We start from the raw sequence: 27,640 nt of genomic DNA, 5'->3' as shown, positions 1-27,640 counted from the left end.
GTCAAAATGATTTGCACATCCCTATTCCCAAGCAGCTTAAATTCTGAAGGAACAGCAGCACCCCTAGAGGTCCCTACAGTTGTTTCTGGCTCTGCCAACCATACCCATCAGGACAAGCTGCTGAGGCTCTTTAGTAGCAAATGTAGCAAACACATCTTTCAGTGAGCTAATTCCAATGTCTCTCTCCACTCCATAGGCCCTTCCACAGAAGGCTTTAGAAAAAGCTTAACCGGAAGTGTCATTGCTTGCTAGTGAGGAAAGAAATTAATATTCACCATCAACTGGAAAACCTAGAAAGAGATGACTACTATCTTTTCACTTGGCCCAACAACATGATGTTAGTATATTTAACATACTAAACACACTTTTGCAGCCGAGGTTTTGAAGGTCAATGTTTGTGTCTGTAGCACTCAATGTGCGTGTTTTCCTGGGCTTATTCCCCATTCTGTTGCTGTTCCTTCTATGCATTACCCTTTCCCTTCAGCGTTCCTTGTTGCAGTCTTGATCTTCCTACTCTGTTTGTTTGTCTCGCTCGCTGCCTTGTGCGGATTTTTAATGAAGCCCCCTGTCCATCGCTGTCACTCTCTGTTCCCTGCATCTCTCACCTCCATGTCCCTGTGTTTTCCTTCCTGGGTCTCTTGCCTCCACAACTTGCCCCCTTTAAAAGCAACCCAAGCGTGCTCTGCCAAGGCTGAGCCTAGAGTGGATTGGAAATGACAGGAGCCTGACCTGCTGCTTGTCAGGGAGCAAAGGGATCAGAGTCTTGTCAGTTTCAAACTGCTTTGCAGACAGACAGGAGCTCCTTCCAGCTTTAGCACAGTGCCAAAAAGATCAAGTGCACTTGCAGAACATCCTCCATTTTCACCACTGCAGGAAATGACTTTGTGCATGACTGCAGTCCTGCTGCCCTCCTACATAACCTGCAGTCGCCCGCATTTCCCTGGCTTTGTGGTCCTCCCTTTTTTCCTTGCACGTTTTGCATGAATGCCGCTCTCTCTTGGACTCGCTCCCCCTCACACAGCTTCTCACACCAATGAGGCTGGGTGGGGTGGCTGCCTCAGGTGGCACCAGCAGCCCCTGCTCTCATTTCACTCTGCTCCCACCTTTGACATTGCAGAAGTCAGAGGGGCAGAAGGAAGTGGTGGCGAGGAGGAGAAGGAGGAGAATGCCCCTTTAGCCTAGCCCCTTCCTCTCCTCTCCTCCCCTCTTCTTCCTTCGACTCCCTTCCCCTGTGGCTTTCAAAAATACTAGAGGCAGGAGTGGAGGAGGAGAGCAGTGCCAAGTAAGTCAAGGGTTGGGTGGGGAGAATGGCACACTTTGTGGACCGCTGGGAGGGGGCGAGCTGGGCTGGGGGAAGGCAAAAGCAGTCCACTTTGTATCTGCCAGGAAAATGGAGGCGGGGCAGAGCTGGGTGGAAGAGCAGCATCTTCTGTGCATCCGGGGGCAGATGAGGATGGCAGCTCGCTGCCTGGCTTCAGGTGCCGGGGTGGGAGGGTTGGGGCAGGCCCTGGCCTCATGACACCTCTCTGGCTTGCTGCTTGGCTTGTTTTCAGAGCCAAATTCTGGGTGAACGAGTGTTGCTGTCTTTTTATCTGCAAGGCTCTTGGGCCTTTAAATGCTGAGCAGAAAATCCAACAGGTACGCTTTCCTGCATTGCGGCATCCCCATGGCAGGAAAAGCTGTACCTGTTGAATGTTTGCTTGTTGCGTATCTGTCATAAAGGCAGAGAGCCCTGTCCCGCAACAGCTTTGCTGGAGGGCTGCTTTGAAAAGGTTGTGGAGGGTAGTGGATCCAGTCCTAGGAGCCAGCCCTTCTGCAGGCCACATCCCATTCCTGCAGCTGCCATCTGAACCCCTCGTGGATCTCAGGACTGGCAGCAACAGGGCCAGACAGGGTTCCCTCCCCTCCATTCCATTCTCCCAGTATGGATCCATGGTAAAGGTCTTCACTTAAAGGTTCTGAAAACTAAGACTGGGATGTTAGGAGGGCAACCGCTCTGAGGACTGGGGGCTCTGACAGTTTTCAACCCCCCAACCGCATGTTATCAGAAGACCATTTGGCATCCAGACCCACATAGCCTCATTCCAGCCTGATTCCATTAAGGCAGTAAATATTTTTCTTTTCCAAGTTATATACCTTGGCAAGGAAAGACTGGCAGCAAGCTGACACTTTTCACAGGTTTCTTTTTGTTGCAATATTAGTTTTTAATGAATCAGGTCTGAACCTGGCATGAGGAGTGCTGAGGAGCCAGGTGGCTGATCTGATATTCATGTCATCTTGTGTTTGGCCCGGGCTCTTGAAGCAAGTCCTGTCAAGGCTCCTAGCTCAGGTTCAAAGCCAGGCCCCACTTCACATTCAGCTCATGTACCTAATGCTCCTATAAAGATTCATTGATTCATATCTTAAAAGCAAAAGCCTTCAGAAGCCATTAAGTCTGGCTTTCCATTCCCTCTTTGGTCTTTCAAGGTCTAGGGCAGGAAGCATTAGCTAGGCTGCTCACATGGTGTGTGCCTTTGAACTTGGGGTGTCTCTGTGTCAGTCAAGCCTGTTTGAAATTGATATGCTCAAGTCTGGCTCAAAGCACTTCATAAGATTAAATTTATTGAATGTCAACAAGATAGAAATATAGAAATCCATATCCCTCTAGAATGTGTCCAGCCCAGTGTGGAATGAAGGGTTTGGCTTTCTGCATTCCAAGCAATGTCCAACCCCTCTTCCCTATTTTGTTAGCATCTGTGACTTTTTTTTTTAATGATTAAAACTATACCTTAGCCAGCTACAGGGTCTCCAGGAACCTGGGGTTTATGTTGTGTCAGAAACTGGATCATCAAAAGCACCAGATATTCCCAAACACTGCTGTAGTTGAAATCTGGAAATCCCACCAGCATTCTGGGCCACAATCCAGATAAAGCCAATTGAAAGTGAGAACTTACAAGCTGCGCTATACTGAATCAGACCATTAAGAACATAAGAACAGCCCTGCTGGATCAGGCCCAAGGCCCATCTAGTCCAGCATCCTGTTTCGCACAGTGGCTCACCAGATGCCACTGGAAGCCACAGGCAGGAGTTGAGGGCATGCCCTCTCTCCTGCTGTTGCTCCCCTACAACTGGTACTCAGAGGCATCCTGCCTTTGGGGCTGGAGGTGGCCTATAGCCCTCCAACTAGTAGTTGTTGATAGACCTCTCCTCCATGAAGTTATCCAAACCCCTCTTAAAGCCTTCCAGGTTGTTGACTGTCACCACATCTGGTGGCAGAGAATTCCACAGTTGATTATGCATTGTGTGAAAAAGTACCTCCGTTTGCTGGTCCTAAATTTCCTAGCAATTTCATGGGATGACCCCTGGTTCTAGTGTTACATGGGAGGGAGAAGAATTTCTCTCTATGCACTATCTCCACAACATGCATGATTTTTATAGACCTCTATCATGTTTCCCTGCAGTCTTTTTTCCAAACTTAATAGCCCCAGGTGTTGTAGCCTTGCCTCATAAGAAAGGTGCTCTAGGCCCCTGATCATCTTGGTTGCCCTCTTCTGCACCTTTTCCAGTTCTACAATGTCCTTTTTTAGATGTGGTGACCAGAACTGTACACAGTATTCCACGTGTGGCAGCACCATCATTTTGTATAGGGGTATTATAATATTAGCAGTTTTATTTTCAGTCCCCTTCCTAATGATCCCTAGCATGGAATTGGCCTTTTTCACAGCTGCCGCACATTGAGTTGACACGTTAAATGAGCTGTCCTCCACAACCCCAAGATCCCTCTCCTGGTCTGTCACTGACAGCTCAGAGCCCATCAACGTATACTTCAAGTCGGGGGTTTTCGTCCGAATGTGCATCACTTTACACTTGCCAACACTGAACCACATTTTCCATTTTGTTGCCCACTCACCCAGTTTGGAGAGATCCTTTTGGTGCTCCTCCCAATCTGTTTTGGATTTCACTACCCGAAAGAGTTTGGTATCATCTGCAAATTTGGCCACCTCGCTGCTTACCCCTACATCTAGATCATTTATGAAAAAGTTAAAGAGCATTGGTCCCAGTACTGATCCCTGAGGGACCCCACTTCTTACTTTCCTCCATTGTGAAAACTCTCCATTCATACCTACCCTCTGTTTCTTGTCCTTCAACCAGTTAGCAATACACACGTGTATTTGTCCCCTTATTGGTGTGAGAAGCTGTGTGAGGGGGAGAGAGTCCAAGAGATAGCAACACTCATGCAAAACTGCAAGGAACAAACGGAGAACCGCAAAGCCAGGGAAATTCAGGCGACTGCAGGCTATGGAGAAAACCTTGACAGTTGCACTGATTTGAAATTGGGATAGATATACTTAGGAACATAGGAACATAGGAAGCTGCCATATACTGAGTCAGACCATTCATCCATCTAGCTCAGTATTGTCTTCACAGACTGGCAGCAGCTTCTCCAAGGTTTCAGGCAGGAATCTCTCTCAGCCCTAACTTGGTGGGGGAAGAAAAGAAGTTGAGCAGGGGCCCATTTTAGCTTTTGTCCCAGGGCCTTATCCAGCCATTTACACCTGTACTCCTATCCAGAGCAGAAGCAGGAACTGTTTTGTCATCATTGTAAGAGAAAAACCTTCTTCATGGCTCCCACAGAGGGCCCTCTTCTTTCCAGTGCTTTGCCACACTAGCCACATGCAACACGTCCCAGGATATAAATGGTGCCTGATTGGGCCACTATTTCTGATTTTCCTAGTGGAACAATGAGCACCTCATTGACTTTCCTGCAGTGCCCTTCAAGCAGCACACCACCACACTGCCCTTTGAGATCCAAGTGAGAAGATGCTACTCCTTCCCTCAAGTAAATTTACACAAGAAGAGGTTCATGAGTCTTAAGCAGATTTACTTAAGGGGGGAGAGTGGCAGTTTGTTCCTTTGATTTCAAAGAGCCAGAGTTGTTGTTGTTTGGTTATTGTTTGCAATTCCCACCACCTCCTCCTTTGAACAAAAAGGGCAATTATCTTAGGTGTCAGATCTGTACGGGAAGTCTGTCAAGGGATAGCATTGTTCTTGGAGGAGGAGGGGGATATACAGGCAGGAGCAAGTGGTTCCGAGATATGGAAACTGGTATGAGGTCCGGGAATGAAAGGTAATGTGGAGGAAGAAGGAAAAGAAGAAACAATACAAGGTGCTGAGAAAGAAGGAAAGGGGGAGGGGCCCAAACTGGGCATCTATACAGGACATCCAAATGCCTAAGCCTGCCTAAATCTCTATGCAGGCCAAGCAAAAAACAAGACTTGTAATCATTTTAGCCTTTTTAGGCATGTGTGTGGGCAAGTTTGCTGCAACTGATTTAATTCGAGCACAGCACGCTGGTACCCACATTAATTTCTGCATGAACATTTTCCATAATGGGACTGGACACTTACAGCACCAGAAAATGGCAGATTATCTAGAATTTTATTCTTCCTCTGACAAAAAGAAAACATTTGCTGTTGTTTTCCCATCAGCTGATTCTTCCAGCAGTGATTGTTAAGGAAAGCATGGCAGAAGCAGCAAAGGAAGGGAAGGGATGTTGGCCAGAGATGGACAAAGTGGGTGCCTACTTAACAAAGGTAAAATGCCATTGGTGTGTGAAGAACCTGTTCTCTCATCGAAGAACCCCAATCCAAGGTGGTGGGTTGAAGTGGCAAGGAAAGGCAGTGAAACAGTGTCTAAAAGATCAACTGGCTGGCACAAACCCAGAGGGATTTACAGATTATCGGGAGGAGAGGGGAGGAGGGGAGGTATTAGAGAAGGGGAAAGAATAGAGTGCATTGTGTGGAGTGGAAAGCAAAGCTCATTTTTAAAGTCCTGTGCTGACAGAAAGAGAGGAAGCCCCGTATCCAAGTAGAGATACAGGAATGTGGCAATTAGTGTACCAAATGTTGGAGGAAGCCCTAAAACAGAGACAGAAACAAAGAAATTTTGTCAGAGAAGTAGATTCCAGATGAGTGGTTTTCACAAATACACCTATCCTCTCTTTTCAGATGGTTCTTTATTATGTAACAGCACAAGCCTGCAAAAGAGAAGGAATTTCCCTGACTGAAAGATAACTGTATCATAGCATCCCTCCTGGAATTCTAAGCCCCCAGCTCTGTGGGGTTCTTTTTTCAGGCATGCCCAGGAGAGAGGAGAAGGAAGGATTGCCATCTGCGTCTGAGAGCACAGAATACAAGGGGACATGCTCCCCAAGCCCATTGCACAACAACAAGAGGAAATGCCCAGTCCACCAGCTGACTGGCCTCTTTCCCCTCTTAAGGTTGGAGACTTGTGTCCTCATTTCCCTTCCCATTTAATTACATCTGATCCTACTCTAATCTCCTCTGAAAGCAGTCATGAGAGCCTGCAGGTGACAGGCGAGAAAACAGACCCCCCCCCCCACTGTGGCTTTGTATCCCTCGTTCCCATCCCAAGGCATTGGTGAGCCAGGCTGAGGGCGGTGGAGCAACTCTGCCTTATGCTCCCTAGATAGCCCAACGATGCCCCTGCCTTGGTAATGGGGGAAGGATCATGTGCACCACCATCTTGGTCATCTCCACCCTGGCATTTCTGCTGCGCCGACGCTTCTTCAACAAAGTCGAGCCGTATGTCCTTCCTGCTCTCTTGTGCGACTGAAAAGCCGGTGCATGACAGGGAGAATGACCAGCAGAGGGTTTGAGGTTTGGTTGGGAGGGTGTGATGCGAACCAAAGCAAGTGACGCTTCAGTCTGCTTCTGGAAAGTTTGGATCACCAGGGTGCTCAGATTTGTAATCTGAACCCTGGTGTAGTTGCCTTTTAACACCTGTTAATTTTTAAAAGAATTATTGTGTATCTCAGGGAGCTGACTGTGAGTGTTGGCTTGGGTATAGTGGGGCTTATATGTTATATGACAAATGTGAGAGATAACTGGGGTTCTGTGGTTCTCCGAGGTGGGGCTCCTGAGGTAAGGGACATGTTTTTCCTTCCCTTTATTCTTTTTGTATTTTTTAAAATTCATATGGTCCTCTTTTAATTCCCTTTTGTATTTTTAGCCTACTTTCCTTAAGGAAAGTAAGCTTATGAGATCACCCAGCATTGTGTTTATAAGTCCATATGTCCCTCCCTGTGTGTGTTAGTATCCCCCTATTAACTTCTCAATGCCTTGACCAATATGAACCAAATTAGGTACAGTTGTAGTGAGTGGCACACGGGGATACCTCAACCACGTAGTTTGTGATGATGTCATCCACCCCGATTCAAGATGGCGGACACATAAACATTTATTATTTCTTGTTTACACAGTCAGACAGGTGTCATTGACTGGTTTGTTTTATCCAGACATCGAGTCCTTCCCAAGGACCTGGGATGCCAGAATTTTATTGTCAGTTGTTATAGATATCGTCGCAGAATATAGGCTGTTTCCAGTAAAGCTGCTTTTTATAATTGGCTGATGGTGATTTCTGTGGCTCCTATGGTGTTGAGGTGCTCTTCAAGGTCTTTTGGAACTGCACCCAGGGCGCCAATTACCACTGGGATTATTTTGGTCTTTTTCTGCCACAGCCTTTCAATTTCAATTTGTAGATCTTTGTATTTTGTGATTTTTTCTATTTCTTTTTCTTCTATTCTGCTATCCCCTGGTATTGCTATGTTGATTATTTTGACTTGTTTTTCTTTCTTCTCGACTACAGTGATATCTGGTGTATTGTGTGGCAGATGTTTGTCTGTTTGTAGTCGGAAGTCCCATAATATTTTTGCATCTTCATTTTCTTCAACTTTTTCAATTTTATGGTCCCACCAATCTTTGGCTACAGGTAGCTTGTATTTTTTGCAGATGTTCCAGTGTATCATCCCTGCTACTTTGTCATGCCTTTCTTTGTAGTCAGTCTGTGTGATCTTTTTACAACAGCTGATTAGGTGGTCCACGGTTTCATCTGCTTCTTTACAAAGGCGGCACTTGCTGTTTGTGGTGGATTTTTCAACTTTTGCTCTTAATGCATTTGTTCTTAGTGCCTGTTCTTGTGCAGCCAGTATTAAACCCTCTGTTTCTTTCTTCAAGTTGCCATTCTTAAGCCATTGCCAGGTCTTGGTGATGTCTGATTTTCCACTTATATTGTGCAAATATTGACCATGCAGTGGCTTATTTTTCCATTTTTCTGCTCGGTTCTTGACTTGTTCTTTCTTGTAGGCCTGCTTTCTTTCATTGGTGTTGAATAGTTTCGCATTATGGACCATTTGAAGTGCATCTTCTTCACTGTCCTTGATATATTCTTCAAGGCCTCTTTTCTCCTCCTCTACTGTTTGATGGACTTGCAGCATTCCTCTTCCACCTGAGCTGCAAGGGAGGTAGAGCCTATCGACATCACTGTGGGGGTGCAGAGCATGATTGATGGTCATGATTTTCCTAGTCTTACTATCTAACGTCTCTAGCTCTGCCTGGGTCCAGTCTATTATTCCTGCAGTGTATCTGATAACAGGTATAGCCCAGGTGTTTATGGCTTGTATGGTGTTCCTGCCATTGAGTTTGGACTTGAGGATTTTTCTAACTCTCCTGATGTATTCACTTCCAATTTTTCTTTTAACTTCAGTGTGTGCTATGTTATCAGCCTGGAGAATGCCCAAGTATTTGTAAGGTTCTTTCTCTTCCAGGTTCTTGATCTTGCTTCCATTGGGCAGTTCTATTCCTTCTGTTTTTGTTATTTTCCCTCTGTTCATTATTAATGCAGCACACTTGTATTATGATTATGATTATGATTATGATTTTGATTTGTATACCGCCCTTCCAAAATGACTCAGGGCGGTTTCCAATTAAAACAAACCACTAAAACAGTAAAAAGCTAAAACAAATTAAAAAACAATATAACAATTAACAATTTAAAAACATTTTTAAAAAACAAACAATTACAGTGATTAAAAAAACCCAAATGGGGTTTTGAATTTTAAAATAGACCAGATATTAAAAACCCCAGAATTTAGGAAGCTGAGAAAGCTTGGGTGAAAAGATGGGTTTCCAGAGATGGGGAGGAGGATTTGAGGCCCAAGTGGGCTAAACTTGTAAACCATCTAACCGTTTTAAACAAAATTTGCTACAGCTGTACATACACAGCAGTAGGGATGCCTCAATGGTGTAATTTGTAATGATGTCATCCACTCCAGTTCAAGATGGTGGATGCATGAATGTTTGAGGCGCAGGTGGGCTAACTTGTGGACCGTCTAACCGATTTGAACCAAATTTGGTACAGTTGTAGTGAGTGACACATAGGGATGCTGCCGTGGTGTAGTCTGTAATGATGTCATCCACCCCAATTCAAGATGGTGGATATGTAAATGTCTGAGGCACAAGTGGGCTAATTTGTAAACCATCTAATTGATTTGAACCATATTTGGAACAGTTGTAGTGAGTGACACATAGGGACACTCAACAGCATAGTTTGTGATGATATCATCCAACCCATTCAAGATGGTGGACAAGTGAACATTTGAAGCACAAGAGAGTTAACTTGTGAACCGCCTAACTGATTTGAACCAAATTTTCTACAACTGTAGAAAATAGGGACAGCTCAAAGGTGTAGTTTGTAATAATGTCATCCACCCCAATTCAAGATGGTTGATGTGTGAACGTTTGAGGCACAAGTGGGCTAACGTCTGGACTGCCTAACTGATTTTGGATCAAATTTGGTGAAGTTGTAGTGTGTGACACAAAGGGACAACTCAACAGTGTAGTTTGTGATAATGTCATCCACCCCAATTTAAGATGGCGGACATGTGAACATTTAAGGCTGAAGGGGGCTAACTTGTGAGGATGGTAATGATCAATTAAGATTATAGTGAAAGGAAAGTAGGCAGACCAGTACTTATCAGAACAACTTATTTTAAACTCATATTTATTTATTTATTTAATGTGTATACCGCTCACTACTGAAGTCTCTAGGTGGTTTGCAGCATAAAACAAACCAATAATTTAATAGTTAAAACATATAAAAACCAGATTAAAATATCCAAAAAAACACCATATGGTCCTTTTTTTGGAATGTCGAGGCAACGTGGTCTGCACTTTTACACCTATTTCAATAACATATCTGAACAAAAAAGAAAATTAGAATAGTGGCTAATTAATTTATTGATTGATGGTTAAATTTGTATACTGCCTTTCATTAAAGCAATCCCAAGGCGGTTTACAGCAAAATTTAAAAACAAGATTGTAAAAAAGACACAATTAAAATATTAAGCTAAAAATACAATACGAATCTGATTTAAAAAATTAAAACACAAGCATAAAAGCAATACAAAGTACAAAGGGCAGCAGCAGAGACAATCCCATAAAACTGATTAATTAGAACAATTAATGAGAACAATTTGGCAGTTAATACTTACCAACCCTTGTTTGACTGGTGGATAAAGCTGTGGCTTGCATATAAATAGTATAAATGGACTTTGCCAGTGATATAAAAATGGCCCTGTGAGCAAGAGTATATCTGCTGTATTGAGGAAGACATTGAACAACACACCATGGAATGTTCAGTGATGTCTTTGCTCCTGTGCCAAAGCATCAAGAAAAACCCTCGAGATCACACTAAAGATAGTGAGGGCTCTCTTAGGAACATATCCTAATATGGGATTCTACTTTTAGCAGCTACCTTTTAAGATTCTTCAGTACTTGGCAACTATTCTTTTTGTGCAGTATGAGTTGGGATTAATTTTTTAAAAATTATTTGTTTTAATATCTATGCTCTGCCTCTCAGCCACTTGGACACTAAGTTTTCATCCCATGACATAGTGTGGATGGGGATAATACTGTTTTGTAATTCAGAAAAGGAACCTGTTTCTTTAAGAGTGCCAGGATAGGGACACATGACAATTATGACAGCTTCGCCTGAATGAAGCCCCATTTTCCTTTTCAAACTTATTTTATTTAATTTTATTTATTGGGAAGGTGCATAACGATGTTTCCAAATTCCGAACAATCAATACAGACTCTATAATATTATGATTAAATAATCACAATTGTAATATGATACCACAGAACTCCTAACCAAGATTATCCTTTGGTTTTATAGTGCTTGTAGATTCTCCCCTATTCAAAATTATTATAGCCTAAGTTGCAAAATATCAAAACAGAGAATACAGAATGCTGAATGATTTTGCCTAATTCCTTTGAAGTCCTATCTAACTTTGGAGTCTTGGGGAGGAGAGCTGATCTTGTAGCAGCAAGTGTGAATTGTCCCCGAAGCTAAGCAAGGTCTGCCCTGGTTTTCATTTGAATGGGAGATTATATGTGTGAACACAGTAAGATATTCCCTTAGGGGTTGGGACTGCTCTGGGAACAGCATCTGCATGCTTGCTTGCAGAAGGTTCCAAGTTCCCTCCCTGGCAGCATCTCCAAGATAGGGCTGAGAGAGACTCCTGCCTGCAATCTTGGAGAAGCTGCTGCCAGTCTGTGAAGACAATACTGAGCTAGATGGACCAATGGTCTTACTCAGTATAAGGCAGCTTCCTATGTTCCTATCAATGGCCATCCTCTGGAACAACTTGCAACCAAGGGCTACTTCACACATTAAACACAAACAAACCTGGTTTTGCCACAAAATGTACATTCATTAGTGAGCTGCAGTAGAATACAGGAGGGGTTTACCATTGCCTCCTCCTGTGCAGTATGAGATGGTGCCTTTCAGCATCTTCCTATATCGCTGCTGCCTGATATAGGTACCAGCAGGGAATTCGAAACGGCAACCTCTGGCTTGCTATTCAAGTCATTTCCCCACTGCGCCATTAGCTAATGCTAACTTCCAAATGATGGACTTGTATGATGCACTTATTTTCACACACGCATCTGCCACATTCACATATAAAGGTTGTACACACTACCATACTAAGGGCAGGGAGGGCAGCAAGGGAGAAGGCAGGGATGGACCTACCGTCCCTGCAGACAATTGATGCTCTCCTCTTTGGCATAGAACCATGCACCCATTGCCCATATGCTTCGCGTTTCTCCATGCACCACAGATCTCTGTAGGCTGGGACACCAGCTACCATTTTAAACAGCTTCATTGGGTGGATCAGGTCCAAAGCAAACCAGTTCAGGCCAAATTGGCAGCTGACCAGTTGAGTCTAAATCAGAGCAAATCAACCTTGCTTCAGCCCCTTTTATTTTATTTTAACATATTTTTATACCGCCTAAAACTTACATCTCTGGGCGGTTTACAAGAAAACAAAAAGTTAAAACATTAATTAAAACAAATAAATGACAAATTAAAACACTGGTTAAAATAAATGACAACAAAAAGTTAAAACATTATAAGAACTTAAAACTTTAAAACAATATTTTAAAATGAAGTTAAAACTATTAAAGCACTATTTAATTAAAAGCCTGGGTGAACAAATGTGTCTTTAAAGATTATTTTAAAAATTGTCAGAGATGGGGAAGCTCTTATTTCAGTAGGGAGTAGGTTCCAAAGCAGAACCATGTTTGGCAAGTCAAAGAAGGGAAGACTCATCCTGGGAAGGTTCAGCAGCACCAGCATTGCAGCAGCAGCAGAGAGTCAACCAGAGCAAAAGGAAGGAGGATGGAAAGACATAGAGAGGGATCATGGCTGATGGCCAAGAAGATGTGTGTGTGTCCTCTAGTTATTTGGCTCTGGAAGTACAGCTTAAAACACAGCACTTTAGAAGTTTAGAGTTTTAACACTTGAAAGTGTCCTTGCGCGCGCGCGCACACACACACACACACACACACACACACAAACAAATGTGTACCTATTAATCTGCTATTTGGGAGGCATGATGCCCTCAAGGGAGTGCACAATCCCATGAATTTTTATCCCAGTTATAAATATTTTACTGATTATCAATATAGATCAGAGCAAGGATTCGCAACGTTGGGTCCCCGGATGATATTGGACTTCAACTCCCATAATCCCCAACTAAAGGCCACTGGGGTTGAGGATTATGGGAGCTGAAGTCCAATAACATCTGGGGACCCAACGTTGAGAATCCCTGGATAAGATAATTGTTTTTGCAGTTGCAACCAGGGCCGGATTAAGCCAGTGCGGGGCCTGTAGCATATCTTATAAAGGGGCCCTAAAAAAAATTTTTTTAATGCACATAAATATTAAAACGTAAATTATTTACTTGCATAGTAAAGTAATTCAATTTTTTTCATTTGCTATATTTTGGAGTATGGGAGACCAAGCCACAAACTCACACTTACTACAACAACAGTGAACATTTATATACCGTTTTTCAATCAAAATTCTCAAAGTGGTTTACATAGAAAAATAAACAGTGGATAGATGCTTCTCTGTCTCCAAAGGGCTCACACTCTAAAAAGAAAAATGTGGTAGGCACCAGCAACAGCCACTGGACAGATGCTGTGCTGGGCCTTCTCTTAAAAGGCACATTTAGCAGAAAAGGGATATTTTATCTAATATGGACCAAATAAAACAGGTAAAGTTTTAACTTTAATTCCCAGTTGGAAGCCAGGCATGCGGGGCCCTAAAAAACGTGGGGATTTACTACGTTAATCCACCTCTGGTTGCAACTCAAAAAGGGGTAGACAAAACACAAAAGCCCCTGGACTAATTTGTCTATCATTTTGATGACTTCATGTGCTCAGAAGGTGCTATCAACCAAGCAATTTGCATCACATTCTGCCAAGAAACGAACAAATTATAGGCATTTTAGTGGTTTGCCATTATAATCTATGGCTGAGGCTTGGGAGCTGAATTGAAGTGATCCCTCCAAATCAGGCTGAATTGAAACATAATATTCAGCCAAAGGCACAGATCAAAGTGCCTGAAAGCACTGAAGGAGCTCTCAGATTGAATTTCTGCTGCTTCATACAGCCCTAAAAATAATTTCTATACCTCCTTTCCATGTTAGAACAAGCACAAGGCAGCTTACAATAAGCAAACAATTAAAAACAATAAAGCATAATATCAAAAATACAAAACTAGTATAAAAACACTATAAAAGCAGCAATAGCATTAAAACAATCATAGTTGCACTGATCTAATAAAATATGGATTTATTTGCTTCAGGAGGGAAACTGCCATAAAAAGAGAACTATTTTCTAAGCCTAGAAAAGCACAGGTTTAAAAATAATAATACGAAAACCTGTCACTTCAGTTCATTTAAGACACTGCAGAATGCAATCCTGATTACAAGGCGCCTCTGCAGAGAGTGCAGCTCTTCTCTGCAAACAGGAGTCCTGGCTCTGTGATGACTTTCCATTGCAGACATGCAAATCTATTTTTCGGCTGAGCCTGGAGTATGACTGAAAGTGAGTAGGTGAAATTGACATTTAAAGAGCCATGTTACCTCTGCCAATTTTGGTCTAAAATTGGGGATAATTGTGCTTGGGGATAATTGAACATGGATAAGATGAGAGCATGTCCCATTCAAAGCAAATCTAGGAGGGCTCACACTTTGGGTTCCACAGAGTGACGAGCAGTTTATCCAGAATTTTCATTTTGCACGTCGGCAAAGTCGCTCAACTGAGAGATTATATCAGTGTCACTTGCCATTGCTAATGAGGTAGCAGTGGTTTGCACTGGCTAGAGAACTGGGTCCTAGTCATTACTAATGCACTGTGTGTAACATCTTAGTTAGTTTCATTCATTTAAGAAGAAATCACAGCAGCAGCAACTTGGGATATTAAGTGAGGAGGAGGCATAAATGTTGCAAAAGGCCCACAGAGGAGGAACTGAGTTCCTCAGTCTGGCAGGTCATGAGATAGCCTATATCCTCCTGGAAGTCTCTGAGGCTCTTCTCACAATCAGTGAGAAGAGCCTGGGTGGAGTTTGCGGAGAGAGTGGGCTAAGCCCGTTCTCCCCGCAGATGAGCAGTCAGTCTGCTCCAGGCAGCCGAACCAGCTGCCCACACAACTGCCGGCTCCGTTACGGAGCCGGCGGGGGCTGGGGGGATCGGGTTAGGTCCAGCATGCCCTGCGTGAGCGCACAGGGCATGCTGGAGAGACCCACAAGCCGGGAGGCTGCTTTTAAGCCTCCTGGTCGGGGGTCTACTCGTGAGTTGCCACAGTGCGGAGCCGCGCCGCAGCAACTCACAATCGTAGAGCTTGGGTTAGCAGAGCACTCGCTCCGCTAACCTGGGCTTAGGGGAGGGTTACTTAAGCAAGTTAACCGCTTGGACGCCACTGGGCTCACCTGCGAGCCCGGTGGTTCTCACAGTCAGGTGAGATCGGGCTAGGCTACCCTAGCCCAATTTTGCCTGATCGTGGGAATAGCCTCCCTGTGGCTGTGTGCAGTGGGGCAGTGGTAGTGGCAGGTGAGGCACAGGTGGGGTTCAGAACTTGTTCAGGCTCTGACCTGTTTGTGTACACATACATGAGGTCAAATGTGCAGCTGGGTTCCATTTCATCATCAGCCTGCATGCATTTTTTGAATGGGCAAAACACAGCAAGAGATGGCAAACTTCAGACAAAGTCGACATCAAAGTTGCCAGGGTCAAACATACAACGATCATTATAAAATGAGTTGGTAGAAGAGTCTTTTTCAAATCACAAACAGCATGTAAACAAAACTGGGGACAGACTCTCTATGGAGTTTTTTTACACCTGGCTTTTAGTTCGCATCTCCTCCAGAATGGAGACTGCGCATTCACATATCAGCCCAACGTATTCCAAAGTCTCTGAGAGCTATCAGGGAGCACTTCACATACAATTTGGGATTTTCATTGTGCATTAGAGTGCAGCCCGATTTATATCCAGGGTAAAATAAAATCTACTTTTTGCTTTGGGTTTTTTTGGGGGGGGGCAACTTTGAACTGTCCTCCACCTAGGAGGACAGTGGGAGGAGAGCTGGTCTTGTGGTAGCAAGCATGACTTGTCCCCTTAGCTAAGCAGGGTCCGCCCTGGTTGCATATGAAAGGGAGACTAGAAGTGTGAGCACTACAAGATATTCCCCTCAGGGGATGGAGCCGCTCTGGGAAGAGCATCTAGGTTCCAAGTTCCCTCCCTGGAAGCATCTCTAAGATAGGGCTAAGAGAGATTCCTGCCTGTAACCTTGGAGAAGCCACTGCCAGTCTGTAAAGACAATACTGAGCTAGATAGACCAATGGTCTGACTCAGTATATGGCAGCTTCCTATGTTCCTAACTAAAGTAAAGCCTCGCAGTAAACCCATGGTAAAGTCTACTGTCTGGGAAAGCTCCATGCAGTAGATACATAGTTCTCTATATGTCACACAGTTAAGTAAATTGTTTTGAAGGATGGCCAGGCAGTTAAGCAGAGCACCCATTATGGGATATGAATGAGCACCTCTCTCTCCCCATTCTGGCACACTGTTCCCCTTCTCCTAATCGTGGGGGTGGGGCTTGTTCAAACCACCCAAATATTACATCTATGTATGGTACACTGGAAGAAGGAGTGGGATGTGCTTGTCCATATCCCTAACTGTGCATGGGCAAGGCTGGCTCACACATAGTGCCTTCACGATCTGAGGACAAAAGGATTTGAGAACAAAAGCTATCCTGCATGGTGCCTGAGCATCCCAGCTGCTTCTAGGATTACCTGGGCCACCCAGAGGACAGCTAAAATGGGCAGGAGGGAATCTTGTATTTTAAACCCAAGCCTCTCCCAGCAAAGCAAGCAGATAGTTCAGTTCTTGTTCTGAGAGGAACAGGTAGCAAGGCAGTCTGTCCCTTGCCCCCACCCAGCTCCCAGGGAAAGGAGGGGAAGGGAGAAGAGGGGAAGGAGAGGCAGGAAAGGCCAGGGCAAGGGAGGGTTTTGAGAGAGATTTTGGAACTCTGACAAAATTCCATGATGACAACAGGCATCTCAGTCAGAGTTCCAACTGGTGGAGTCTTCTTCTGTTGTTGTAGAACTCCTGCCAACAGTGCCTGGCAGAGGGTAATTGGACTCCGACATGCCTGTCGGACTGACACAATTGGCACAATTGACTACACTGTGCTCTCGATGCCTGAGGCCCCGAAAGCCTAGCCACCACAAATATATTAACTGTACCACTAGGCACAAAGCCTGGCTGAGCACTGCAGGGGGATATACTCGGTCGTGCATAGCAACAGTGTCCTCTCCTCTTTCCTTCCTCCCACAGCAAACCTTTAGGTTTGTCAACTCCTCCCCCATCCATCAAGATTTGTGTTCAAATGTCACACCTATTCCTTTGAATGGGTTCTGTTTGATCCTACTTGCTCTCTGCTTTTTCCTGACTTTCTGCAATAATCTTTCCATTTTCTTACTCCAATTTTAAGTTCACAGATTAATCCTTGTTTCTCCAAATGTATCCCTACTTCATTTTACAGTTACATCTTCTCATTGTACTGTGTACATGTAAATAACAATTGGTAGAGACACAAGATATATGTTGCCACCTGTCTTGTACTGTGGTCATAGAGCAGGGGTTCCTAACCTTTTAAAAAACAAGTGTACCCCTTCTGTTGCAAACTTTCAGCTCTGGCACCCCACAGAGGGGTGTGTGTGTGTGTGTGTGTGCGCGCACAGATGTCAATATTACAGTTACACACTGTGTGTAAATGTTACCCACAAATTTAAGTGTTACAGTTAGGGAGACAGGCTAGACCAATCACTGGCTCACATCCACACTAAGTTACTCATAAGCAGTCTTACTGAAATTATTGGGACAAGTTTCCTTGACCAGTCCTCTTAATTTCAGTGGGAGTACTCAATAGGGGTGTGCACGAATCAGTTTTTTGTTTCGATTTGTACCCGAATTGAAACACACCCCAATTTCTTTTGAGTCCAAATCTGCCCCCCCAAATCACCCCTGATTTGATTTGTACCCAAATTTTCTGACTCCAAATCCAAATCAATTTGGATAAAAAAGGGTCACATGGCCAAAAGGGGGAGGTGATAGTGCCCAATGGGTGGAAGCTACCACCCTAATTTCAAAGAAATTGGGCAAAGGAGTGATTGTTAAAGAATTTTGAAGTTTACGCATCTTTAAGATTTTTCCCATAGGGAATAATGGGGATTCTAGCAACCTTATAGTTCTATGTGGCGGGCACCAGGGTGGCCCAGAGTGGGGTGTGGTGGGTGGTAGTCCCCCATGCTGTTTAACATCTACATGAAGCCACTGGGAGAGGTCATCCAGGGACCTGGACTGAGTTGTCAGCAATATGCGTATGACACTCAGCTCTATCTCTCCTTGTCATCTGATCCTAGGGAGGCGGTGGATGTCCTGAATCGGAGGCTGGAGGCTGTGATGGGTTGGATGTGGGCTAATAAACTGAAATTGAATCCAGACAAGATGGAGGTACTGTTGGTCAGTAGGAGAGCCAATTGGGATGAGGAGATTTTACCGGTTCTGGATGGGGTTGCACTCCGCTTGAAGGAGCAAATACGCAGCTTGGGGGTACTACTGGACCCGGCTCTGCTTTTGGAAGCTCAGGTGGAGACGGTGGCCAAGGGTGCCTTTGCACGGCTTCGGCTAGTGCGCTGGCTGCGTCCCTTTCTCGAGAAGGCAGATCTGGCCACGGTTACCCATGCCTTAGTCACGTCACGGCTGGATTACTGTAACTATGTGGGACTGCCCTTGAAGAATATCTGGAAACTGCAGCTAGTGCAAAACGCAGCAGCTAGGGTTTAATCTCAAGCTGCCCAGTGGGAGCATCACACCCATCCTGAAAGAGCTGCACTGGCTGCCAGTTTGTTTCCGGGTCCAATTCAAGGAGCCGGTTTTGACCTTTAAAGCCCTTAATGGTTTAGGCCTGGGGTACTTGAGGGACTTCCTGCTCCCAAGGGTTGCTGCACGCTTGACAAGGTCATCTGAGGGGGCTCTGCTCTGGGTGCCGACAATGAAGGAGGCTCGGCTGTCGTGCACTTGGGACAGGGCCTTCTCTGTTGCTGCCCCCAGACTTTGGAATGCTCTCCCGGTGGCCATTCGCTCCTCGGACTCCATCACAGTTTTTAGAAAGCTTCTTAAATCTTGGCTTTTTATCCAGGCTTTTACATGACTGTTTCTATTGCTGCTTCAATGTGTTTTTATCCATTTATAGTTTTTATGCATGTATTTTATAGTTTTTAAATTAGATTTGTTTTATATTTTAGCTTAATTGTTTTTACTGTCATTTTATTGTATTTTTTAAACTTTTGTAAACCACCTTGGGGTGGTTTTTAATGAAAGGCGGTATATAAATCCAACAATAATAAATAAAAAAATAAATAAATGGGTGCAAGGAAGCTACTACCCATATTTTAAAGGAATTGGGCAAAGGGCTGATTTTTAAATGATTTTTGAACTTCATGCATCTTTAAGATTTTTCCCATAGAGAATAATGAGGATTACAGCAGCCTTAGTTAGAACTCCCCAGGGGTGGCACCAGGGTGGCCCAGGGTGGGTTGTGGTGCATGGTAGTGCCCAATGGGTGCAAAGAAGCTACTACCCAGATTTCAAAAGAATTGGGCAAAGGGCTGATTTTTTAAAGAATTACTGAAGTTGGCATGTCTTTGGGGCAGATTCGGGGCAAAAAGGGGGTTTGGGGGGCAGAAGAGTGGGTCGGGTGGTAGTTCCCCAATGGGTGCCTGCTACCACCCACATTTCAAAGGAATTTGGCAAAGGGCTGATTTTTAAAGAATTTCTGGTTTGCACATCTTTAAGCTTTCCCCCCATAGGGAATAATGGGGGTTTCAGAAGCCCCATAACACCACTTGGGGGGCAATGGGGTGGCCCAGAGTGAGTAGTGGCATAGTACACATAGGGTGCCAACCACCCCATACCTACAAGCCCATGGGGTACTGGATATTGTTGTTTCAGAGGTGTTCTGAGTGTAGATTCTCTGGTAGCAAATGAGAATGGATTCATTTTCAATGACAAACAATGAATCTACTCTTTGGAAGCTGAAAATCTGATATTCTTCCTGCTGTCCTTAATTTGAATTGACCTGAAAAATGAACAGCTCTCCTGAAATGGCTTTTCTCCAAGTCCTGCCTCTTTGCAGTCATTTTGACTTGCAATGTGTTGATTGCTCCTCATCCCAAAGGAGAGAATGTCCCCTTCTCCTCAGTCTTGAACGTTTTATGTTTTAAAAACAGACACGATTGGTTGTTCTCTCTCACGATGCTGAATTCTACCTGATGCCCACGTAAGACACGGATGCCTGGGCTAGAGTTGCTCCAGGTTCACTTGGATACCTGTGTGGGCAGCACCATTTTGGACTTCTGAAAGGCCCTGAACAAAAAAACTCTAGAATTACCCTGCTCAGTAATGCTATCCAAGCTAAGTAAGAAAGACAGAACCCACTGAAGTAATCTGTTTAAATTTTATGCTGCTTTTAAATGCTTCTGAAATATTTCCATCAAGAGTTTAAAGGGTATCAAGTTTGCCCTTATGCTTAGTAAAGTTAGTAAAGAAATGGAAGAGAGGACAACTCCTCAACACAAGGAAACTCCTTTCAGAAGACTGATAGGAATGGGTGGTTATTGGTTACTTCTGATGGATTCCCAACTTTACACTGGATCATTAAAGACAATGGGAAATGTCTTTGCCCCAGGAGTTTCACCTCCCATTGATTTCAATATGCATTAGCCACAGACCCATAATGAGTCATTTGCGATTCTTTGATACATAGCAGCCAAGCTCATCTGTGGAGAGGAAGGGATTATGAGGCAATTTGGCACAAAGAAGGACTACTTCCAATGTGTTCAATTAATGCTGGTGTGATAGGGGACATCAAGCTATGCTTTCAGCACACAGTATGGCGCTGCCTCCTCCCCTGTGCACCCAGAAAACTGTGGTGCAGCACAAGGTTCCATTTCCCCTTTGTTTTTGGCATTACCCTACCCCTATGAAGCCTTCGTTTACCATCTTTCAGAATTTAGCTGCGTTCTTTTACTCTCTGCTACCAGTTCCTGCTCCAGCCACAAAAATCTTTGGTGTTGCACTTCCTTTTCTTTAGTCAAGTCTTTATATGCCTTTTCTTTCTTTTAAAAAAGAGACATATTATAGCCAATTGTGGATTTCAAGTTTCCCCCTGAAATTTCTTCTTACAACAGCTACCCGTCACAGAGAAGTCTTCCATCTTTTCTTGTGTACATCCCCTCAGCCCCTAGGAAGAGGTTCTTCCTTGAGACCCATCAGGATTATCGCAGCAATAAATTGTTGTGCCATCTCTCCTTTCTTCCTTTTGCTTACTCTGGTATGATGCCATCCCTGTTGCCTATTTCCTGAAATTTATTCTGTCAGTTCTGCCATCACTGTATCTGGGAAAAGTCAAATTCTCCATTTATTTTTAAAACTTATGTAATAGTGATGCTACAATGCATAGTAGAGAATTAGACAGGCACTTCTGTTTAGTTTTCCAAGTACACCTCCACATAGTATTGGGGTATTTCATGAGCCCCAGCATACTGAAATTTGTAGTTTCCCAGCATTTTTTGGTCTGGCTACATCCACTGCTAAATAGTTTTTGAAATATTAAAAGATTAATGAGCTTGACTTGTATTTTTCAGCTGATATTATGGTAAAGTTATCTGAAAGACGGGTGTCAGATGTTTGGACAGGGGGCACAATTTCACTGCTTGCCCTAGGCGCTATTTTCCCTAGATACGCCTCTGCTTCCTACCATTATTCATCCTGCTCAGACTGGATTTATATCTGGTCATCAAGGATCAGACAACATTAGATTGTTGATTGTTGATGTATTTGCTCTATCCTTGGAGAGGCAAGACCTGGCTGCTATAATTTCTTTGGGCTTGGAGAAGATATTTGATATGGTCCATCTGGGGTTCTTGAAATATGTTTTGATCAAATTTGACTTTCCCCCAAATGTTTTGCCTTGGGCTATTATACTATACAGGTTTCCCTATTCATGAGTTATCACCAAAGAGATATTATCCCCTTTAATTAGGATAGAATGGGGCACACACCAGGGATGTCCTCTATCTCCTCTTTTTTCCAATATGGCATTAGAACCCCTGGCTTGTGCTATTAAAGACTTGGATAATATAAAGGGTATTACATGGTTGAAATGAGCACGTTGATTTTATATGCAGTTAATATTGATAACCGAGCTTTATTGATAACCGAGCGGTCTCAATTCCCAATCTTATTTCCGTGGTTCAAAAGTTTGGTAATTGATCCAGTTATTCCATAAATTGGGGTGAATTGGATTTGATGCCTTTGGGCTCTATAGATTTTCCTGATGAGTGTAGGCTATGGGATTTTTAAGTGGTGCCCAGAGTTGTTGTTGTTTTTCTATTTAGGTATAGTAATCTCCTAATTTCTCATTTAGTAAATTGGTAGTAGTACTAATTTCTCAATTAGTAAAGTTAATTTGTTTCAAATTTTTGGTTCAAATGAAAAATGACTTAGATCAGTGGGCCATGATCCTGTTGAATATTTGGGACAAAATAAATGTGGTTAAGATAAATCTAATGCCAAAGCTTATATATATATATTAAAGTTTATAAATTAGTCAATGACCTCTCATGGCAAGACCACCCACCCAGATTTTCACTCCGTAAACTTCAAATATCTATAATATCTATTGAAGAAGGCAAATATAATTTCCCACATTTTCAGGCTTATCATTGGGCATTTATTTTATCTTCAGTTTTAGGCTGGAACAATGAGTCCTAGGTCTCAGCTACACCTTGGGCACAGCTCAAGAATTACTATTTGACCCCACTGAAAACTTGGCAGTTGCTCAGTTCCTTATTTGTTCATGGATCTGGGTCACTACTGGTAGTCAAAGTGACAAGGCACATATGGAGAATCCTGAGTTCAAGACATGGCTTTGATCCTTTTCAGCATGAAAAGCTTACATTGTAGGTGAATCCCAGTTTGAAGATTGCTCGTAAGTCTTTTTTATTGGGCTAACTGGGCCTCTCACAACATCATTACATTAGATCAATTAATATCTTCTGAAGCTTTTTTTTTTAATCCTTTGACACTTTGAGAGCTGAGGTTGATATACCTTCAAATGCTAGCTGGCAGTTTATCCAGCTAAAGCATTTAATGTCACAGCTCTTTGGTCCTGATGCAATTGCAGCTTCTGAAATTCCATCTTTATACATAGATTTAGAATGTTTATTAGATGTACCTAAGCCTGTAATCTTGCTCTATCAGAAACTTAATGACATTGATAAGATTGATATTGATTATATTTGAGATCTTTGGAATAATGACCTTGAATACCCTATTTTATTAAATCAATGGTGGGTCACATTGAAGGCATTGAAACATGCCTTTTTAGATCTTAAAATGTTGCTAATACAGCAGAAACCTTTTCTTCCATGTCTATTGGACACCTCAGAGAATGTTTAATAAGGGATGGTTGCAGACTGCTATGTGTTGGAGGTGTAATTTGTATAACGCTACACTTACACATATGGTTTGGTCATGTCTGGTTATCACACTGTTTTGGTTTGAAATTCATGAAGTAGTCAATATGATGTTGCAGTTATCATTGTCCATTAAGGATGTTCATGTTTTGTTGAGGTACATCCCCAGCATATGGAATTTAGCACTAAATCAGGAATTGTGGATTCTTTGTGCTTGGGGTGTTGCCAAAGGATTATAATACAACTCTGGAAGGACAAATTTACTCCTGAATTACAATTTTGGATTACTGATATGTGTTCTTTCTCTGCATTTGAACTGGGTTCTTTTTCATCATCAAGGTAAAGAAGAAGAATTCTTAGCAATTTCGTCAAACTTCAATGAACAATTTATGCTTTGAAACCTAAGTCAAATATCCTTGAAGAAGGTTGTTGTTTTAAACCCTTCTTTTCCTCTACTGCATTGGTTGTATCCTATTATGTTAAGCTCTGTTAAGGGATTCTTTCTCTTTCTTTCTTTCGTTATAATTATGTATATTATCATCATCTTCGATTATGCCTATATACTTTAACTTTATTGCAAAAAGGGAAGAAACTTTTAAAAAGGAAAATAATCCATCAACCCTATAATCTAGACTATTTACAATTATACAGAATCTATTCTATGGCTGGGATTTTCAAATGCACTTAACTGACAGAATTTTACATAAATCTAAACCTATTAAAATCCTCCCCCCACCGGGAAATAGGAAAAGGTTGTTTCTGGTTGCTGCTGAGAAGATGTGTTCATAAGAAATGATAATGCTTTGTTTATATATTTCAGGGAGAGAACAGAGGAAAGCAAACAGGAGGATGGATCAGAATTCTCCACAAGGTAACACTTGAGATGTATTTGCACACATCTCATTCATTTTAGTGGGTTTTGCTCAGGTGACATTCTAGATGCTCAGAGTTAACTTTTTATTAGAATGCAACAATTGCTATTAGTAGCATCAAAAATATTTAAAGATAATGATGTAGAACTTCAGCCATTTATAAACATTATGCAGTCATTCAGATGAGATCAAATGGTGTGGAAAGGCAAATGGTCCAGCTGAAGAGGCTACAATGACTGTAAGCAATATTGTGTGTTGTGTTGTGTTGTGTTGTGTTGTGTTTAGGGAAACCAGCAAGTAAGCTCTGATTCCTGCGGGAAGCAGTCAAACCAGAAATGAGTGGAAGAGAAATCATAAGAGCTGCACTGCATACTGGCATCAGTTGCTGAAACATTCATCACCCTTTTGTAATATCACAGTGAGTGTGCAGAGACAAGGTCGAGCTGGGAGGTTATTAGGAGGAAGATTAGAGGGGCTGCAAGATGATAACAGGATACATGGAGTGCAGATTATGAAGAACTTTTCTCTTTCTCTCTATGAAGTTCTTCAGACATTTCTAATATTGGCCTTATCAAATATAGGAAGCTGCTGTATATGAAGTCAGACCATTGTCCATTTATCCCAGTGTTGTCTACTCTGATTATCAGCAGTTATGTAGATTCTCAGATCTCTCCCAACATCACCTTCCACCTGAGATGCCAAGGACTGAACCTGGAACTTTCCACATGCAAATGGTCCTCCCTTAGATAACCAAGCTACGTAGGGTATATTAATCAGTAAAGGGTATATTAATCAGTAATGAAACAGCATGTCATTAATCAGCATCAAAATTCTGCAAGCAAAAAAGAGGCAATAACTTCTCAGGTAATTTATCCCTTTTGGAAAAGCCAAGCCAGCACATATTAAAATAGTTGCTCTTCAGAGGAATGGATGGCCGTGTGCACCTTTCCTGGGAAAGAGGTCCCCTTTTCTGTGATATCTTGATTATTTTCTTAACCATTCTCCATCAGCAAAATCAAATTTTTGTTCAGATAACAGAATTAAAGCATTGAACAAGCCTGTCATTGATTGACTTACTGATTAATTATCCTTAATCAATAATCAGTAAAGAGTATCTGCCTTAACCAAAAGTGTTAGTAGAATCCCATTTTCCTAGAACCTCTATAGAGTAGGCAGTTACTAGAGTCTAGGAAAGAATTCTAGGCAGTACTGTTTTTCCTTATTATTTTCCTTCACAAGTGAGAGAACTGCATTTTTAATTTGTACATTACAGTTAATATCTGCAACATAAAAACAGCCATATCGGGCATGACCCCAAAAGCATTAACAGTAGCTAGAGCTGGATGCTAAAGGAAATGTATATTAGTACAACAGGATATTATTCCTTTGCTGTCAGGCCAAGTTCTTGGCAGTTTAAGCTAGAACACACTACGGCTTGGCCTAGCCTTGTAGAAATATTTCTCAGAATTATGTCTGTTTCCACAGATTGCCTGAAACTGAATAATCTCCTCATTTTGCTTTGCATTTCAGGTCCACTAGATCATCTCTCTGATCAGGCCAAAAGCCCTGATGATGCCAAAGCCTCAGCATGCCTGGAGAAATGTTTAACTTCAGGCTAACTATGGGCACAGTCCAAGGGCGGGGGGAATTGATCAAGACAACTGGCTATATTTGAATAAACTTCCTGAAACCAAGGCCACCTTTCCCAGTGGGGAGTAGGAAAGTGGCTCTTTGAAAGCAGCACAGTCACTGAGAAGAGATGGCATGCAGCCTGGTGGAGGTCAGCTTCATGATGTCCCTAAGAAATTGCATGAAAACCTCGGCATGTGATGCTATTACAAAGTTGTGAGAAGAGGCACCCAGGAGGGATTTTCCATTTCCTGCCTTTAGGGAGCGACATGCTTTACTTTTCTTTCTTTAAAAATTTTTTTTGAACAAAGATGCTAATGAAGAAAAAAGATGCCAGCAGCTTTGATCCCATAACCAGTTCCTGTACCTATGGAGTAATTGCATCAACAGCAAGCCCCATAACTAGTTGATCACCCTGAGGATTTCATTGCCTGGGTTAATTTTTGATTACGCCGTAAACTGATTATGTGACCATGATAAAGTGGAGCAGTTCAGACCTAATGCCAAACCACATGTTTGTGTTATAAATGAACCTGGCTGGACTCTCCAGATCGTGTGTGGCAACTGCCTTCCTCCTTTCCTGATTGGAAGCATAACACAGTTTGCTGCTTCATCCAGACCATCAAATAATGATTTGCACTTGCCCTGCAATCCAGGAATGGAAACCAAGGTTTGACCCTAGTTTCCAATCCTGGTTTGCAAGAGAAGAACTCCAGTTATTCTTGGTTGGCTCGGAGCCTCAGCTTCCCTGCCTGGAGGAAAGAAGGATCACTGCTTAATTGTTATGCATGAGGTATATAACTTCCATGGACGAAAAGTGCTGCCAAATAATACAAAACAGTGGCCAACATCTTGACCAATTGAACACTGCTGCTGCTTCTGTGAGGTGTGCTGGTGGTAGCATTGAGTTTCCAACAAATGCAGCACCAACACTTGCAGCAGGAGCAAGTTTCTGTGACCTCGCCTTTGCCCAGAAGCCCTCTGTGCCACCTGAAAAGAGGGACATATTTTAGGGAGGCACAAAGTGCTCCCAGGGCAAGGGGAGGTCTTCAAAATTCACCTCCCCCCATGCTACGGCCAGTGTTGCATAAGTCAAAGCCATCAGCAGCACTGGCACATCTTACATAGCACTAGTGCTTCATTAGCCAGGATGTCGGCCGTTGTGTTTAAGTAACAGCCACAGTGGGCTCTTAACCTGTATTGTGAACCTAACTTCACAGTTTGCATGAGAAGCAAACTTATCAGCTAGTCAGGTGATGTTTCAGCCACCATTCCATCCTTTATCCCTCATGCTTCAAGTGGGTTCTTGCATTTATATGTCACAAATATTAAGTGGAACATGCACATCTCTTCATCTTTTTTTTTTAAAAAAAACACCTTACAAACATTTTAAAAAGAGTTGCTTTGGAGCAGTGGTGAGGTTTGCTGGAGATGGCATGGGTGCTAGCCAGACAGCATCCCTGCACAGCTGGCTTTTTCCTGGTTCAAACTGAACCTTGCAGACCTAGCTTCTATAGAGCTTGTCCCAGGAGATAATAGGGTATAACTGATCCAGAATGTGGTAAGGGAACTTCCCAAATCCCCTCCTCCCCACTCTAAAACTGTTAACATCCATCTTCTCCCTCTCATGAACCCAGCTTTGCTAGAAAGATTTCAGTAACAGAGAAAGGATTTGAATCATAAGAATTCAGAGAAGAAAAGTGGGGTCAGAACAGCCTTGCTGGATCAGACCAGGGGCGGAGCCACCATTGAGCCAATGGGTTCAAAGAACCCGGGCCGCACCCAATCAGGGGCCTCACCACGTGACCCCGACATGCCCCCCGCACCTGATGTCAGACTGATGTCAGACACGGGGGTGCTGGTTCAGTTCCTGAGAGGAGGCCACACGTCGCTTTGGTAGCTAAACTAA

The 27,640-nt window shown here is 43.1% G+C and overlaps 1 long non-coding RNA gene across 2 annotated transcripts; it reads left to right on the top strand.

The window, feature by feature from the left end:
- The first annotated feature begins 125 nt into the window (after window positions 1–125).
- Window positions 126–27,603, top strand: LOC128343352 (uncharacterized). 2 transcript variants are annotated; one of them, XR_008315490.1, is made up of 6 exons: window positions 126–337; window positions 5,469–5,573; window positions 5,988–6,259; window positions 24,051–24,101; window positions 24,388–24,520; window positions 25,633–27,603. It is a non-coding gene; the product is annotated as an uncharacterized LOC128343352 (long non-coding RNA). The 2 variants fall into 2 exon arrangements; XR_008315491.1 differs by lacking the exons at window positions 126–337; window positions 5,469–5,573; window positions 5,988–6,259 and adding an exon at window positions 16,775–17,035.
- The last annotated feature ends 37 nt before the right edge of the window (window positions 27,604–27,640 follow it).

This window comes from Hemicordylus capensis, chromosome 2 (genome assembly GCF_027244095.1).
Source record: "Hemicordylus capensis ecotype Gifberg chromosome 2, rHemCap1.1.pri, whole genome shotgun sequence".
Taxonomy (NCBI): Eukaryota; Metazoa; Chordata; class Lepidosauria; order Squamata; family Cordylidae; genus Hemicordylus; species Hemicordylus capensis.
This window is presented reverse-complemented; position numbering and strand designations above follow the sequence as displayed.